At 51.5% G+C, this 18,527-nt stretch overlaps 1 protein-coding gene across 2 annotated transcripts in view; it reads left to right on the top strand.

Moving 5' to 3' along the window:
* Nucleotides 1-15,580: 15,580 nt before the first annotated feature.
* LOC146808495 (transient receptor potential cation channel subfamily M member 2-like) overlaps nucleotides 15,581-18,527 on the top strand; it is a 1,799,999-nt gene continuing 1,797,052 nt past the window's right edge. For both annotated transcript variants that reach the window (XM_085623580.1, XM_085623581.1), the window contains exon 1: nucleotides 15,581-15,777. The gene's annotated coding sequence lies outside the window, so the exon portion shown is untranslated. The remainder of the gene's footprint in view (nucleotides 15,778-18,527) is intronic.

Genomic DNA, 18,527 nt, shown 5'->3' on the forward strand with positions numbered 1-18,527 from the left:
TAAGTAGCTCTGGGCCTATTGTTTGGAAAAACCCATTGGCAGACGGCCACATAGCGATTCAATTCAAATCAATAATATTGCTAGTTCATTAGAAAATTTTGTGAACTGTGCTACATTTTAAAAAAACAACGAAAAGTAGAATTAAATCTTGGTGCACGGCCCCAATCAAAAAACAACACCAATTTTCCAACTTGCTGTGAAATTTCATATTCAAAAGTCCTCAAATCCAATGATATATGATGCAGCAGCCACACAGAGTGATCCTTCCAGCTCCAAATCCGAATGAAAGGTGAACAGGAGATGGACAAATCACTGGGAGGAGCATGTTGGACATGAATAGGAAGTTGGAGACTCTGGAGCACTTCCTTCCTCTTAAAAAAAAGTAAAAAAAGAAAAAGGACTTCCTGCACAAAAAGTACAGCCAAATGTCAATCTGTGTTGTTTCCTAAATCCAAATCATCATTTCGAGAAGGTTTTGATGCTGCTCGGGTGACAAAACCTTCCCCAGATTGCAGATTCTGCATGTTTGGGATCGCGCTCTTCACGAAACTTCTACCGGAGGTCCGATGGCGCGTCTGAATGACGTGTTCGCAAACTCTCGCAGGACCATGCGGTCGCCTAGCAAATCTTGCAGCTCTCACGAACGGTTCAGGAAATCTCATCAGCTTTATTGCAGGCACCCGGTATGTCCTCCCGCGTGTGCAAAAACGCATTTCAGGTACGAAAACAAAAAAAAAGCTCCGCTCCATTGCGGAGTGCAGAGATTTTCGGCAACTCCGCGTTCTCCGCAAACTCTGCAAGCGAAGCGGAGTTTTACGCCCAAGGTTACTTATTACTTGGCTTTCCCAGACATCTGCATTGTACCAGGTTTCAGCAAGGTTTTTCGGGGGCGTACATGGGGTCAGCAAGGCACCCAGAGGATACAGACAAGACATCAAGGTAACCGCTGGTTGGGGAGAGGATGTGTCTTAATGGCTAGGGCAATCAACCTCAAAGATGGGGAACCGGGTTTGATTCTCGTCAGCGACGCTCAACATCCTGTGGTTTAGGGCGAATCACTTAATATCCCCGTGCCTAACAAAAATATTTTGTCCATCTGTAACGAAACTGGCGCTCATGTAAAGCGTTCTGATACCTGATTCCTTCGGATCAAGTTTGCGCTGTATAAAAAAAAAAGGAGGGGATAACAAATGTGTCTGTGAAATAACCAAGGTGCTGTTAGGAAGCACAGGAGATATTAAGGTGCCCTCAGATTGCAGAAGGAATACCATAGTGTGCGTGGGACTCTGAAGGGACAGCAATAAGCCTTCAAGGCCCAAGAGAGGTGCCAAAGAGCCCTGATGATAAAAGTGCCCTCAGAAGGCAATTGTGACATGAAAAGGCATCAGGAAACTTACTCAGAATCCTGCCACGAAGAAGAGCTGGAGAAGCAGTGATGAGGAACTACCACTTTGCTGTGTGCTTTCCTGTATTGGCCTGCAGTGGCTGCTTCTGTCTTGGGCAGAGAAAGGACTGGACTGAACTTTCTGCAACTTCTTTGTTTGAGGTTCTCCAAGGGCTTGAGGTAGAGGTCAAGAATAGCAAATACTTCAAACTTATCTGCTACCAGCACTGGGAACTGTGTGTTTTGTACTGCAACAGAAGAAAAAGCAAACCGATGTTGTCACTGCAACCCTGGTCCCCTTGACGAAGCCAATCGACACTGCCACTGAGCCTCTGCTTGCACCGTGACCTGTGGACACCGCACTTTGCATCACCGAGCTTCACGCCGCATCCCTTGTAACACCCGACAACACCACTCCATGCCGACATCGACACCCCTGCTTCACCATGGTTCGAGGGCACCACTCGTTGTTTACATGATGCACCACCCTCATCCTGCACTGCAACCTTGGCCTACTGATGCTGGTGCCATTGATTCCTGTTCGTCAGTTGACGACAGCGTTTTAGCAAGGGCGACACCGCTGCTTGCACCGTGACCTGCCAGCACTGCGACAAGTCCCACTTCACTTTGCGCTGCAGACCTGGTCTCACCAACGCTGCTGGATGACCGTCACTGAGCTGCTGCCTGCACCATGACCTGAGGGCACCGCATGCCACACTGCTGCACTTCGCTCCGCAGCCATTACACCTGCAGATGCGGGCGCTCCCGACTCCAACCGTGAGGAGTTCGATCTGCAACACCTATGACTTCATGGGTACAACGACTACTGCATCGACCTCCGGAACCGACGCCTGCAGATGCTGGCTCTTCAAAGCTCAACGAGAGGTCGCCGATGCCCGGCATTTCCAAAGGTACAGTTTTGCGGGTCTTTGCTACAGTCAGCCACAACTGTTTGGATTTGTTGGTCACGATGCCGTGATAGCCTCAGATGGAGCTATTGACTTCAAGGAACTGTATTTCACATTTATTTTTGCCTATTGAGATTTCTGAGAACTGTATGGTAGATTTTTATTGTTTACGGTCTTGTTTTGAACAGATAAAATATTGGATATTTTTCTAAACTGATGTAGTGTTCTTTTGTAGTTTTTTCACTGTACTACTATTGGTTATGTGCAACTGCTTTACACACTGCCTCTGAGATAAGCCTGGCTGCTCGTGCCAAGCTACCAAGGGGGTGAACAAGGGTTATTTCAGGAGTATACCCCTCTTATCCTGACTAGGAAGAAGGGTCCTTACTTGGACAGGGTAACACCCTGTCAACTAGAGACCCCCATTTCTAATAGAATTGAACACCATAATGCTGTTTTTGATATATTAACTTCCAAACCTCAAACATCACAGGAATCAACACATTTATCAAGTAAGTTCTGCAAACCTGCTGGAGTGCAGGAGACCAAAAGACTTTTTTCAGAACGTTACAAGGCTTGGATATAGATCCCTCCCAATTAGGGGGGGGGGGGGGGGGGGGGAGTCAAATGCTATAATATTTTTAGGCCTGGGCGAAAATTCCGTTCCGCTGGCGGAAATTGCAATAATTTGACATTTTCGCGTTCCGCGAAGAGCACGAAAATGTCAAAATTTCAGCAATCCGCATCTTACCGAATTTTTTTTTTTTGCTCGCGCTGTAAAAAAATACATTCTCGCGTGCACGCGATCGCCTTACCTGAATCCCCGCGTTCGCCGACAAGTTTTCCCGATCCGGTCACGTTCTCCACGAGATGTTGGATTGTTGGTAGCCATTTGCGCTGTCTTGCAACAGTTCGCGCCCGCATTGACGTCATTCGTCGCGCGATCACGTCATTCGTCGCGCGATCACGTCATTCTTCTCGCGATCATGCACCGCGAGACAAGTGAAAACAAGATGGCCGCGCCCGTGAGCAACCGCATGGGTAAGTTGGCGAGCCGCGATCACGCGGAAAATACCGCGAACAGGCGGGAAAATAACTTCCGCGTCTTCGCGATATTTACGCGTGTTTGCGGAGATTTTTTACATTTTCGCGATAGTTTGCGAAAGTGAATTTCGCAAATTCCGCCCACCCCTTAATATTTTATAACGTCATTTATATAAAGGGAGAACAGGATGGGAGCCAGTACACACCCTTGGTGCACCCCACGCTCAACAGGCATGCAATCTTTGAGCTCCCCACCTCCCTTCATCCTCACTTGGGCAAAGTTTAATTCAAAATTCCTAACAAGGCAGGGTTAACTCCATTGACTCTAGGGAATGCCACAAACATTGCCTGGGGACAAGGTCAACACAACTCTTAGGTCCACAAAAGCCATATAAGTGGTCCTTAATGAGCCTCAGTTATTTCCACACAATAAGATTCAAACTGAAAATCTGAACAATCATCTGACCTTTGTGTGAAATCTGGCCTATGAGGGAGAGAGCATCTGAGAGTCTCTCATCCAATCTTGAAGTTTGCTTAAAATATGGCGTAATACACTTACTGGATATTAGACCGCACAGTTTTAGAGTGATCCCCCCCCCAACCTTTCGCTTGCCTTCTCCAATTTTCTGACCACATTTTTGCTGGTTTTATGCCTTTGTGTACTTTACCACTGCTAACAAGTGTTAAAGTGTGAGTCAGTTGCCATATTTAATTTCCTTATAAGTCCCTAGTAAAGTCCACTACATGTGACCAGGTCCTGTAAATTACATTCTACTAGTGGGTATGCAGCACTTACTGTGCCACCTACCTTGGTAGCCCTCTAACCATTGCTCAGGCCTGGCATCGCAGAGCCTGTGTGTGCAGTTTAAACTCCATTTCGACTTAGCAAGATAAACCTCTTGATCGGCTCAGACATTCCCTTCTTATACGCATAAGTCACCTTTAAAGTAGGCACTAGCCAACACACAGGACAGGGTGCAGTGTATTTATTTAAAAGACAGGGCATGTACTTGTACGTTTTACATGTCCTGGTAGTGAAACATTTATCAAATTTGTTTTCCTGACTGCAAGGCCTATCTATCCCATAGGTAACATTGGGATTACTTTATTACTTGTTTAAGTGTAATTCCAAAATACAAAAAGATAGACTTTTCAAGTTTGGTGTCTCAGGAATCACAATTTAAAATCACAACAAAATGTGATGTGTCCATGTTGTACTTTGGAACGTTTCTGTCATGGGTAGGAGGCCTACCTGTATAAGTTCTACTATTCTCTGCTCCACAAGTCCCATTATTACTGGGAGACTTGTGGGAGCATAGAATAGTAGAACATTTCAATCAATCAATCAGGGTTTTATATAGTGTGGCTACTCTCCCATAAGGGTCTCAAGGCACTGAGGGGGTGGGGGGGGGGGGGGGTGCTGATCAGTCTGGGTGCAGGGTTTGTTGGAAGAGTCAGGTCTTTTGATCCTTCCTGAATTGCGTTAACAACAGGGGTTGCCTGAGGTGGGAGGCAGGTGTTCCAGATTCTGGCGGCAAGGTGGGAGAAGGATCTTTCCACAGCTCTGGTCTTGTGGATCTGTGGGAAGGTGGAAAGGCCCAGCTGGGTGGAGCACAGGTGTACGGCGGGTATGTTGAATGAGAGGCGGTGGTTCAGATAAGTTGGTCCTGTGTCCTGGAGATCTTTGTAGTCATGTGTGAATAGCTTTAAGGTGATTCTTTTGTTGACTGGGAGCCAGTGGAGTTCTTGAAGGTGTTCGGTGATGTGGCTGCGGTGGGGGATGTTGAGGACCTGCAGCCTTTTGAATGTTCTGTAGTTTCCTGAGGAGTTTCCGGGTGACACCAACGTAGAGTGCTTTGCTGTAGTCAAGTTTGCTGGTGATGTGTCTGTGGGTGACTGTCTTTCTGGATTATGGGGTGATCCATATGAATGACTTTCGAAGCAGGCGGAGCATGTGGAAGCATGATGAGGATACAGTGCTGATCTGGCGGTTCATTGTGAGCGAGGTGTCCAGTATGATGCAGAGGTTACGTGTGTGGTCTGTGTGAATGGGGGGTTCCCAATGCGGAGAGCCACCAGGAATCATCCCAAGCTGTGGGGGTGGGTCCCAAGATGAGTACTTCGATCTTGTCTGAGTTGAGTTTGAAGCAACTATCTTTCATCCAGGTGGCAACTGCCTTCATCCCACTGTGGAAGTTGATTCTTGCAGCTGTGGGTTCTTTGATGAGGGAGAGGATCAGCTGGGTGTTGTCAACATAGGAGACGATGTTGAGTCTGTGGTTCCTGACGATGGCAGCGAGGAGAGCCATGTAAAAGTTGAAGAAGGTGAGGCTCAGGGAGTAGCCCTGGGGCCTCCACAGCTGGTCTCTGTTACATATGAGAGGAAAAGAGGTAGTCTGATTCGCTGTGTTTGGCTGGTAAGGAAGGAGGGGAGCCAGTCCAGGGCCTCGTCATGGATGCTGGCGTTGTGGAGTCTTGTGATTAGAGTGCAGTGGGAGACAGTATCAAAGGCAGCAGACAGATCCATCAGGATGAGGGCTGCGTTTTCCCTTTGGTCAAGGAAATGTCATTGAGTACGGTCTCGTTGCTGTGGTTACTTCAGACACTGAATTGGGAGAAGCCCAGGACGTGGTTCACCTCAATTAACTCATAGAGTTGGGCGTTGATGTCCTTCTTGATGACCTTGGCTGGGAAGGGGAGCAGGGAGATGGGTCTGAAGTTCTTGAGATTTGTTGTTTCAGCGGATGGCTTCTTCAGCAGGGGGTTTATCTCAGCATTTTTCTAGTTGTCTGAGAAGGTGGTGGTAATGATGGAGCAGTTGATGGTTTGGCAAAGCTCAGAGCGATGGAGGTGGCTGCTCTATGACAGATGTGATACAAGCAAGTGTCCGATGGAGCTCTGAAGTGGATGCTCTTCATAGTCATGAGTGTGTCGTCTGTGGTGGGCAGAATCCAGTTGAGCAGGATATGTTTCGGTGCAGGGTGGATGCATGTGGTGGTGAAGGGAGGGTCTTGGATGTTGAAGCTGTTGTAGATCTGCCTGATCCTGTGGTAGAAAAAGGTGCCAAGGTAGTTGCAGTGGTATTTGGAGGGTGGGACGTCTGTGGTCTTGCCGTTGGGCCTGGCTAACTCTTTGACGATTGCTAACAGTTCCTTGCTGTTGTGTGTGTTGGTGTTGATTCTGTCCTGGAGGTCTATTTTCATTGTGGTTTTGAGGAGCTTGTGGTCTGCAGTCACTATATGAATTGGTCTACACTCGGTACTCAATGCACAACCCTTGAATGGTGCAGCTCAGTTGTTGGGTCTGGGTACCTTGGATTCTTAAAGAGCCTACAAACCCCATATATCCCTGCAACCAGAAGGGTCTAGTGGATGTAATGATATGCTGATTTTGGCAATCGTCTACAGATGTAAATGTCATAAATTACAATTTTTTCCTACTCATTTTCAATATTTATTTCAACAGTTAATTTCCGTGGTAAAACCTTGAGGGATTTACGCATATGAATTCAGGTTTCTGTCTACTTTTCAGAAATCTATAGCTTTTCTGGATCACCCATGGGTTTCACCCACAAACTAAGAGTAGGTTGAGAGCACAAAAAATAGGCTACCTTTTAGGTCCTGCTTTGTTTTATTGGTATTTGCATCAAGCGTGTAGAAACAATATGCAATAAAGAAAAAGATATACGCCAGGCACTTGTATATCGGATCATAATTGGGTCCCATCTGATTAACAATGCTCTTCCGGTAGTATGGCTTTAACCATGTCCCGTCTATGCCTCTGGAGTGGTCGCCTGTAAGACAGTCTATCTGTTGAGAAGTGATGGTGTGGTGCCTTTTAATAGAATAAAGAACAAAGAACCCCTCCACCCCGTCCTCGTCCCACCCCCTCCCTCCCTCCTCCCTCCCTCCCTTCGCCCTCCCCTGAACTTGTGTGCCATTGTGGTGAACTAAAGGGTATTGTGTTGAAGGGGAAATCATGAGTCTCCTTCCATTGGTTGTGATGTGGGGGCCAAGCTTGTGAGACGGAGAAGGCAGAGACATTTAGGACATGTAATATCGTTCATGTCCATTTACAGCAGAGAGAGCAAGGGCTGCCAGGCGACTGTAAAGCTGGCCATAGCGTTAGATAAAGAAGCTTGTATGTGTTCCATTCCTATAATATACCATAGTTTGTGTAGCCACCCCACCCACGTCGGTCTCGTGGATGAGCCCCAGTGTGATAGGATGTTTTGAGTAGCTGCTCCTAGAGCTTTCCCCATCAGTTTACCTCATCTGGATCTAAGTGGGTATGTTATGGGGTTGGGCAGCCCCAAGACCATGTAAACAGGCAAGCGCGGTATCTTAGTATCGAATTGGCGGTCAATATCGTCTAAAAACATCCTTCCAGTAAGGCTGTACCTCTCTACACTCCCACAATATATGTATTAGGGTGCCATCCTCCCCGCAGCCACGTCAACACAGCGGACTGCACGCTGGGTTCCCCCTGTGCAAGCGGGCCGGGGTCAGGTGCCAATACATGGCCACCTTAACCGCTGACTCCCTGCTGGCTATGTTACGCGCTGTGTGATTTCCTTGGTAATAGAGGTTGGCCCAGTCTTTATGTGTCAGGTCCCTCCCTAATTCTCTCTCCCACCTCCGCTGACCTGCAATGGGCGCCGTGGGGACCCCGCCTCTAAGCATGTCGTAATTTTCAGAGATCATTGCCTTATCAGTGTTCTTGGTGTGTAGCCACTTCTCGAATTTAGTGAGTTTCCAAGCTACGCCTGGGTGAACATTGGCGTGGAGGAGCCAGTGTCGGAGCTGGAAGTAGAGGAAGCGCTCAGTTTCCGGGAGCCCGTAGTCTGCTTTGAGATCTTGGAAGGGGATGATGCCCTCTAGATTAAAGAGATGTCCCGCCGACCGCCAGTCAGAGGCCCTCCAGAACGAAAACGCCCTCGCATCCATAACTGGGGAGAACTCCTCATTATCAAAAAGGGGGTCATGGGAGAGGGAAATGTCGTCAGGCCCTTGTTGGCTGCCACTGCATCCCATCCCTTTAGGAGTGTCCTGGTGATAGAGGAGCCCCGGAGGCCAGGAGATCTGTGCATCCGTTTAAGGAAGGGGACCTTCCATAGGTCCAGTAGACCTAACGCCCTATCCTGGAAAAGCCAGACGTGTCGCTAGTATACCTGTAAACAATTTTAGGTCAACATTAGGCAGCGATATTGGCCGGTAGGAACCGCACTTGGAGGCGTCCTTGCCCGGTTTGGGTAACACTACTATTGAAGCCGACAGCATCTCCTGGGGTATGGTGCCAGGGCCAGTGGGGCAGAACGTCTTATAGAACCCAGCCGAGAATCCGTCCGGTCCCGGAGATTTCAGGGGCTTGAGGCGGGAGATAGCCCCTACTACTTCCTCAATACGAATGGGACTATCGAGCGTTTCTCCATTATGGTGATTCAATGCTGTAGTGTGTGCACCTTCTAGGTATGTATCTATATGTGGGATGGACGGGGAGTCGCCCGTATAAAGTGTGGCATAAAAATCCCGAAAAGTCTGCGCTATTGCCATATCGTCAGTAAGCGTAACACCCTCGGGACTTACAATCTCCTTAACCTTACACTGCTGCGTCCTCGCCCTCAGTCTACTAGCCAGCTTCTGACCTGTCTTATCTCCTCCTATATAGTATGAGTGTTTAAGGCGAAAGGCTGCGTACTCTCCCCAGTCCAAGTCGATCCCAGCCAGCTGGGCCCACGCGTTCAATTGCTGCCAAAGTCTAGTCGCTCCCATTCGCCTATGCACCCTCTCTAATTCCAGCACTTGAGCCGTAAGCTCTCCCCGTTTGGATTTACGCTCCCTGTTCTCTGCCGCTGATAGAGTGATTAACTTGCCCCTCACAACTGCTTTAAGTGCCCCCCACAGCGTGGTTATGGATGTTTAGGGAGTGTCGTTGATCTTGAGGTACTCAGTAATGCGCTGGAGGATCTGTTCCTGCACCGCTGGTTTATGGAGCATAGCTTCCCTCAACCTCCAGCTGCCCCCGTGCCGAGTTATGTGGGGGACCCCCAAAGTTACCACTACCGCATCGTGATCCGACAGGGCCGCTGCTGTGATGTATATGTCTTTTATAGTCGTCTGAACCTCCGTGGAACCAAGAAGATAGTCTAATCTAGCATAGGTGTGGTGTGCATGTGAGTAGTAGGAAAATTGGGAGGTCTGGGGATGAGCCGCTCTCCACAGATCCACTAATCCCCTTTCCGCCAACCACCGTTTGCCCTCTGCTGAGACCGCCCCCGCTTGGGAATATCTACTGCTAGATCTGTCTGCAGTCGTATCCATAACTAGGTTCAAATCGCCCCCCACCAGTATGAAACAATCGTGTGACTCTAGAATAGTGGACAGGGCAGTTTGAAGGAAAGTCTCCTGGTTCGAATTTGGAGCATAAACAGACCCAAATGTTAGAGCCAGGGCTTTAATCTAGAAGCGGTATTCCAATAATCGCCCTTTCATTTTGGTTATTTTGTCCCCCATGACCCTCTAAATTTCTGTGATACTAGGATTGCTACCCCCGCCTTCTTGTCCTGCATTGAAGAGAAATATTGAGAGGGGAATACCCTGGATTTCATTCTGCGCAGATGAGTTTCCTGAAACAGACAGATATCCGCGCCTGAGTTCTCTAGATAAGACAATATGGAGTGTATTTTATTGGGGCTATTGAGATCCTTAACGTTAAGCATGAGAATGGGTAGTTCTGAATCCTGCATGGGCAGGAGGGGGTGAGCAGCGCACTCCCATTTCCGCGGTGCTGGCTTATAGAGTGTTCCCCGGCACCCTCCTATGTGGTAAAGCGTCTCAAAATCGCCATTGTGTGAGGTCATAATCCCCCTGTGGGCACACCAGTTCCCCTCCCTCCCTTCCCTAACCCCAACTAGCAAACCCATCCCCCTCATGTAGTCCCGTGCACACTGAACCAAGCAGTGTACCCGCGGTGGTGTAAGTCAGTCCAGGGCATCCTGTGGCGTAGGTGAAGTGACAAGACCTTCCATCTCCCCCCCTCCCCCCGGGCCCCTACATCTCAAGCATCTGCAAAGCCCCCTTGAGCCCTCTCAGGACCCATATTGTGAGGACGTGTCATTGGTAACTGCTTTGATCACCGTTCGTTGCTTCTGTGCTAGCGTCTCTGGGTCGGGCCCTCGGGTAGCTCCCACAAAGCGTTTTCCCCCAACCGTCTACCAGCGTGCTGGGGATTGGCGTTGACTGGGTGGGCTCTCCATTTCCAGGCGCTGATGTGTGAGGCCCAAGAGTATGCATGCTTCGGAAAAGGAGTGTACTTGGTGCAGTCTGCCATGCCACTTAAATACGATACAAAAAGGGTGCCCCCAGGAGTATGCTGTCGGCTTCTCACAAGTGTGCCGTGACATCTTTAAATTCTCTTCGTTTCTGCAGGGTGCTAGCCGCTAGATCTTGATATAGCGTGATATTTAGACCTTGATACTGGATAAGGTGTTTCAGACCGGCTGCCCTTATGATGCGCTCCTTCAGTGGGTATGTTTATCGGCGGTGCATTGGCCCTTTGGCGTAGGCCCACCCGGTTAACCCTATCAATGCGGATCTCCATCTCCGGAGGGCCTGCCAAAATGTCCCGGAAGAGTTCCCTGCAGAAAGGCGGTGATGTCAGACCCCTCTGCGTCAGATGGTACCCCGCGGACTCGAATGTTGTTCCGCAGAGAGCAGTTTTCAAGGTCCTCGGCATGGGCCTGCAGGTCGAGCTGTTGTTCCTTCAAACAGATCACCTCCTGCTGTAATTGTGTGACTTCCTCCTCTTTGGACCGCTCTTGGTCCTCGATAGCCACCACCCTGTCTCCAAGGGTATCCACCTCCCTCCGAAACTCACGCACCCCCCCGCCACCTCGCTTTTTAATGTGTGGAAGTCCTCGCGAAGGGTATTAAAGAGTGTCTCCAAAAAAGATTTGGTGATAGGAGTGTCTTCGTCATCCTGGCCAGCGCTGGCCTGGGAAGGTTTAGTGAGCATCTCCTTGAGCGTGCGCTCCTTCCGTCCCCTTTGGTTGGTCATGTCGTTTTGTGCACCTCGACCAGGGAAGACTGTGCCCCGAAGTGATCGCAAGGGTCTCCTTAAGCAGCGTCGCAGTTCTCAGGGTTGGCGAGGTGCCGCAGGCCCCCTGGAGGACGCCAATCAGTAAAAGGTGCAGAGACCTCTCTTTCTGCGTGCTAGGCTCCTGATGCGGGTATAGGGAGTGTGTAACATCACTGGCGCCAGGACTGGAGGCCTTTATGGTGGATCTGGGCCCCTCCACACTTAAGGGCACCTCCTCTGTGGTGGGTATTGAGGGGGGTCAGTGACTGGTGGGCTTTGTCCCCTCCCCGGAGTGCCAGCCGACTTGCCCTGGCCGAAGCTCCTCGGTTGCGGCGGCCGATGTTCCGCGCACTTCACCAGGCCCGTTATGTGCTGGTGCCCCCCAGGCCCAATACGCATTCAGCTGCCACAGACAAAGCCCACGAGGGCGCCAGCAAGTCCGGGAGGCTGTGCACTGAATTCCCCGCCTGGTGGTGGCCTCTGCTTACCGCTTTCTCATCAAGTTGGCGGCCCTCCGCCGTTCTTCAATGTCCCTCTGCTCTCCCGGACGACTCCACCCTACGGGGCAGTGCCTTCGAGGTCGTCGACAGTTGGAGAGAGTCTCCAGGCGGGACACAGCCACACCACTAGGGCGCCATCCGATGTACCCTGGCTGAGACTCCCGGCTGCACACCACCAGCCAGCACCCCCGTTGAGTCCTGAAAGCTACGGCCGCTTTCCGCCCTCGGGCGTCTCCCTGGCTGCAGCGGCACGGGCCCCGTACACAGCCAACTGCCTCAAGAGTCTCTCTCGGGGCCCGCCAATGGTCAGCCAGAAATGTACCCCCTGCCAGTATCTTCTGGAGTGCGCCCGATGCCGCTTACGGTGCTCACCGGCAGAGTTATGGCCGGGCTCCGGTGCGGCAGGACTACTCGCTGAGCTCCAGTAACGCTCAGGGTCTGGCAGCCATCTTGGCTTCCATCAGGCTCCGCCGTCTGTCGCAGATAAAGCTCCAAATGCAGTCCCCAGCCTCGAAATCACAATATCAATGCGTCGCATCGGCTGGTGGACAATTCCGCTACCTTTTGGCTGCTCTTGGTGGAATTTGTCGCTAGCTTGGAGCCGAATCGGGCATTGGCGGGCGGGGAGACGAAGCAACACACGTCCTACCCGCTCACCATCTTGGCCACGCCCCCATAGTCTTACCTTTTAGAAAAATGCCACAACTGTGCTACAAAATGTGGTTTTCTGATTCAGCTCTTCTTGTTACTGAAAGCTGGGAAGATGGTGACTTTAATACAGCAAACCGTTTGTGGATGTCATTTTTAGGAAAACAAAAAGACTCTTATCTGGAGCACTTATTCTCTATTTTTTTTTTAAACTAAAAATGTTGCTGTGTTTTGGTCAGTTTCTCAGTCCCCTTCAAGGGAATCCACAAACCCTGGGTAACTTTGGAATCCCCGACGGTGGAAAACAGGACACAAATTTGGTGTGGATACCTTATCTGGGAAAAAAAAACTATGGGGGCCAAAGTGCGTGCTACCCCAAATAGCCAAAAAAGGGCTCAGCACTGCTGGGGAATAGGGAGAGGCCCAGCAGTTTCACTGGGGAGGTGGTCTTACCAGAGTTCCTGGTGCTTTGCTTCTACCTTCTCTAAACATTCTGATCCCCCCCCCCCCCCCCCCCGCCACACCTGTCAGATCTTGGAGAAGGTTTACGTGCAATTTCAAACATTCTGAATCTGCTATTTTATCCTGCAGGGAGTTTTATATAGTTAACTTTGCTTAACTATGGAAACTCGCCTTCACAATATTTCTGTCCTCAATATTCTTGAAACAATATTTTAGTACATGATATTTCTGTTCCCGATATTCCGTCTAAATACCCTCTTAATGGCCTCAGCTCTGGGTCTCTTCTCTTCAGCTCCTGGGCTTATATTGCACCCGACTCAGACATTCTCTCTCTTGCTCCGCAGTCCCACACTTTGAGCCCACACTGGCTGCTGCTTTGGCTACTGCTGACAGGCTTCTTTACTTGCCCATTGTTCACACACATAGTGTGACTAGAAGAGGACGGACTTCACTGTGGCCAGTTTCCGGTGGCTTTGCTAGTTCAAGAGTGGAGGCAGATAGCCTTGAAGCAGACCACGTAAGCTGACGCAGTGGGTAAGATTTACACAAGTGTCACACAATGCAATGCAGCAGCCAAAAACGATGTGCTGCGTTGCGTGACAGGGAGTGAGCAGGAGATCACAATATCCACAGAGATATGACACTCTCCTCCCCTTATCAGAATTTTGCTGCAGAGTGCCACGCACACACCTTTTCACCGTAGTTCAAGGGCGAGTGAGTCAAGCAAAGGTTTTGTACTAGAGGGTTTCCTTCCAGTACAAAATACGATGCCTATACCACTTTTAAAATGTTTCCTGCTTAGTATGTGTGTTGTACAGTGCATCCCACATGCAAAGTCAGAAAAGAAAGGTGAAATGAAAAAAATTCTCATTTTAACGCCTGCTTCCAAGTAGCATTACGTTTTTTACGCAAAGTCCTGTCTGCTATTGTAAGGAGACAGGGTTTTGAGCAGTTGCAGCCCGTGCAGCTCAGTGTGGTTGGGCTGTGCGGGGGTGGGGAGGATGGAAGTCGACATACGATGGGATAGTGAACATAAAATAAATAAATAAAACAACTTGAGTCGGAGATGTGGCGAATCAAGGTAAGTGGTTTTTATTTAATTATTTATTTTATGTTCACTATCCCATCGTATGTTGAATTCCACCCCGCACCTCACCGCCCCACCATGCTTACCTGCACGGGCTGCGACTGGTTTTTCATTAAAAGCATGGGTGGTTGCATAGGAATGCACATGTACCACCCATGTTACACCCCTTGATGATAAGCAATGCAAAGTATTACTTTTAGGCACCTCTCCAGTGCAAAACAAGTTTTGCAAACACGCGCGTGACGAAATTGGAGGGCAGGAGGCCCCCAGCGCTGGATTTCAGGCCAGAGTACTGTGCTGAGGGGGCCCCCTGCAGCTCGGAGGCCACCCCACACCGCGCGGGCTGCGGAGCCTGTGCTACACCACTGTTTGCACAGGATAATAAACAACAACAAAAACTGTGCATTTGTTTGCTTCATCGTTGTGACACAAACACAGTGCAGAATGTTTGTAAATCTGGCCTAGTGTTTTGGGTGTTGTCATGGGACCCTGCCATAGGTTCTTCTGGCTATGAGGGTCTTGAGGTGAGCCGCGCGGCCTTCTTTAAAAGGCACAGTCTCAGAATGAGGTCCTGGGTTTGACTCCACCTCTGAGAACTACTCTTAGGGTGCTGGTGAGCTGCCAGTACCCCCAAGATACCCACTGCACCCCCTGACTTATTAAACCCCTCTTTCTGTTGATGGCCATGTTCAGCCATCGCTCAGAGCACCTCAAACCACCCTCCCTGTTCAGGGCAGACTGTCTGATATACTTTGTTTTTTGTCTGGGACCACCAGGGAAAGCCTGGCAGACCCAGGCAGAGGCGCACATAAAAGACTCCACAGTTTGTGAGAGGAGGGCTGCCTGTGGAGTTTGTATTTGAAGAACTGTTGCTTTCGGGGTGCGCTGTACTCGGCCCTGCGGAGCAAAGCGTCAATGCCTTAGAGGAGCTGTGGTGGCCCTGGTCTCACAGGGAGCCCCCCTCTGGCGCGCGCGGATCTCTCATTATGGGGGGCTGAAGCCCCCCAGCAGGGGTGCGCATCCTCCCACTGCCCTGGACAGAGAGGCCAGAGGCGCTCTGTCTCTGGACATCTGTGCATGGATGAATGGATGAATGGAAGCAACATGCAACCAGGTCAGGGGTTGCAATGTAGAGCGTCACACAAGAGTGACCCCGCTACTCTCTGAAGGTGAAAGGTGGCCATTGGGGTGCAGTGAAAGAACTAACAGGTAATGCAACTCAAACCGGTTTCCTTGTCGGCAAGAAACTCTCCATAACGCTGAGAGAAGCACAAACTGCCTTCCTGTCCTGATACTTTCTGAACCCCCCCCGCCCCCCCCCCCCCCGCCCCCGTCTGTCAGATCTAGGAAGCCAGTCATCCCAGCTATGCGGCCTGCACTGCCACCGGCTGAAAGCCGAGCCTGGGACCCGCTTCTTGCCGCCTCGGGGTGAATGGCATCAGAGAGCCGCCCCCTCTTAATGTCTTCCACGGAAGTCACCCGCGCAGAGCAGAGACAGCCGCTGCCGGTGAAGCAGCGCTCTCTGATCTCACCCGTGCAGCCCTCTCCTCGCCTGTCACCCGCGCAGAGCAGCGCCGCAGGGATCCTGTGAACAGACACCCTCCTATCAGAGCTGTGTGATACGAGATCTCTTCAGAGACGGCTGCTGCTTGACGTCTCCCAGTCCAGGTAACAGCCTCCCCTGCTCTCTCACTGTCCTCTTTCTCGGGTGGCTCTCTCCTAGGGGCTCTGTCTCTTTAATCTGCTCTCTCCCAGGTGATGCACTCTTTTTACATGAGCCCTAAAGCCGGCACTCTCGTATTATCACAAGGCTCTTACAATTGAAGAGCGCCGCTCTCCTGTGCACATCCGTAGGCGCTAGGTAGCAGGGCTTACGTGTTTTGGGCCCAACCTATAATCCATGATACGTGTCCAAGGGAGGGGTCAATCAATAAATCAATCAATCAATCATAGGTTTTGTAAAGCGCACTACTTACCCGTGAGGGTCTCAAGGCGCTGAGGGGAGGGGGCTGATGCTACTGCTCGGTCTTGAGGGGCCTCCTGAAAGTGAGCAGATCCTGGGTCTGCTGCAGGTGGGTGGGGAGGGTGTTCCAGGTCTTGGCAGCGAGGAAGGAGAAGAATCTGCCGCTGTACGTTGGATTCGCGGGACGGCGGCGAGGGCGAGGCTGGCGGAGCGGAGCTGGCGGGCGGGGGTGAAGAAGTTGAGTCTGTTGTTCAGGTAGGCTGGTCCGATGTTGTGGAGTGCTTTGTGTGCGTGGGTGAAGAGCTTGAAGGTGATCCTCTTGATGACGGGGCGCCAGTGGAGGTCTTTTAGGTGGTGGGTGATGCGGCTGCGTCGAGGGATGTTGAGGATCAGGTGGGCCGAGGCGTTTTGGATGCGTTGCAGTCACAGTAGATGTTTGGTCGGGATTCCTGCATAGAGTGCGTTGCCGTAGTCCAGCCTGCTGCTGACGAGGGCTTGGGTCACCGTTCTTCAGGTTTCGGTTGGGATCCACTTGTAGATCCTGCGAAGCATGCGGAGGGTGTTGTAGCAGGAGGAGGAGACGGCGTTGACCTGCTTAGACATGGAGAGGGAGGAGTCGAGGATGGATCCCAGGTTGCGTGCGTGGTCCGTGGGTGTCGGCGCTGTTCCTAGTGTGGTCGGCCACCAGGAGTCGTCCCAGGCTGAAGGGGTGTGGCCGAGGATGAGGACTTCCGTCTTGTCCGAGTTCAGCTTCAGGCGGCTGCTCCTCATCCACTCGGCGATGGCCTTCATTCCCTCGTGGAGGTTGGTTTTGGCGGTGTGCGGATACTTGGTGAGGGAAAGGATGAGCTGGGTGTCGTCGGCATAGGAGATAATGTTCAGGTCGTGTTGGCGGGCTACTTGTGCGAGGGGGGCCATGTAGACGTTGAACAGGGTCGGGCTAAGGGATGAGCCCTGGGGTACGCCGCAGATGAGGTCGGTTGCGTCGGATCGGTAGGGTGGGAGGCGGGCTCTCTGGGTTCTGCCGGAGAGGAAGGATGTGGTCCAGTCCAGGGCCTTCTCCTGGATTCCGGCTTCTTGGAGGCGTGATCTTAGTGTGCGGTGGCAGACCGTGTCGAAGGCGGCAGACAGGTCCAGGAGGATGAGGGCTGAGGTTTCGCCGTTGTCTAGTTGGCGCCGGATGTCGTCTGTGGCGGTGATGAGGGCTGTCTCGGTGCTGTGGTTCCGTCTGAATCCGGACTGTGACGGGTCCAGGATGTTGTTGTCCTCGAGGTGGCAGGTCAGCTGTATGTTGGCGATTTTCTCAATGGCCTTCGCCGGATTGGGGAGCAGGGAGATGGGCCGGAAGTTTTTGAGGTCCTTGGGGTCCGCCTTGGGCTTTTTGAGGAGGGCGTTGATTTCGGCGTGCTTCCAGCTTTCCAGGAATGTCGCTGTGTCGAAGGAGATGTTGATGACCTTCCGTAGAAGGGTTGGATGGTGGCATCTGCTTTGTTGAACACGTGGTGTGGGCAGGGGTCTGATGGTGATCCCGAGCGGATGGAGTTCATGACCTTGCGTGTCTCGTCGTCGTTGACGTGGGCACAGGAGGTCAGCTGGTTGCTGCAGGTTGCGTTCGGGGTGGGGTTTGTCGCAGTCGGGGTGGACTGGGTGTTGAAACTGTCGTGGATGATGACGATCTTCCGACGGAAGAAGGTGGCCAGTGAGTCGCACAGTCCTTGCGAGGGCGGGATGTCGTTGGTGTTGGCGCTGGGGTTGGAGAGTTCCTTCACTATGCTGAAGAGCTCTTTGCAGTCGTGTGCATTGTTATCCAGGCGGGTTTTGAAAGCGGATCTCTTGGTTGTCCTGATGAGTTGGTGATGTCTGCGGGTGGTGTCCTTGTGGGCAGCGTGGCTGTCTGGTGTGTGGTCGTGGAGCCATTTCTTCTCCAGCTTCCGGCTTGTGCGTTTGGAGGTCCGGAGCTCTTTGGTGAACCAGGCGGCTTTCTTGCTGGGGTGGTTGATGGAGGGTTTCTTTAGCGGGGCGAGAGTGTTGGCGCAGTCTTCGATCCACTGTCTGAGGTTACGGGTGTCGGCATCTGGGTCGGTGGGGTCGGTGGGTGGGTTCAGGGCGAGGGTGGAGGTCAGCTGGTCCTCGTGACTTTGCCCCAGCAGCGGCGAGGCAGCTGTTGCGTGCGGTGGTGCGTGGTTGGTTTCTTGAATGTTAAGTGGATGCAGCGGTGGTCGGTCCAATGGAGTTCGGTGGTGTTGTTGAAGACGACGAGGGTGCTTGTGGAGAAGACTGGGTCGAGCGTGTGGCCGGCGGCGTGGGTGGGTTCGGAGACCAGTTGTCGGAGGCCAAGGTTGGCGAGGTTGTCGATCAGGGTGGTGGAGTAGGCATCGTAGTTGTTCTCGAGGTGGAAGTTCATGTCCCCGAGGAGGATGTAGTCCGTTGAAGCGAGTGCGTGGGTGCTGGCGAG

The sequence above is a fragment of the Triturus cristatus genome, chromosome 8, assembly GCF_964204655.1.
Source record: "Triturus cristatus chromosome 8, aTriCri1.1, whole genome shotgun sequence".
Taxonomy (NCBI): Eukaryota; Metazoa; Chordata; class Amphibia; order Caudata; family Salamandridae; genus Triturus; species Triturus cristatus.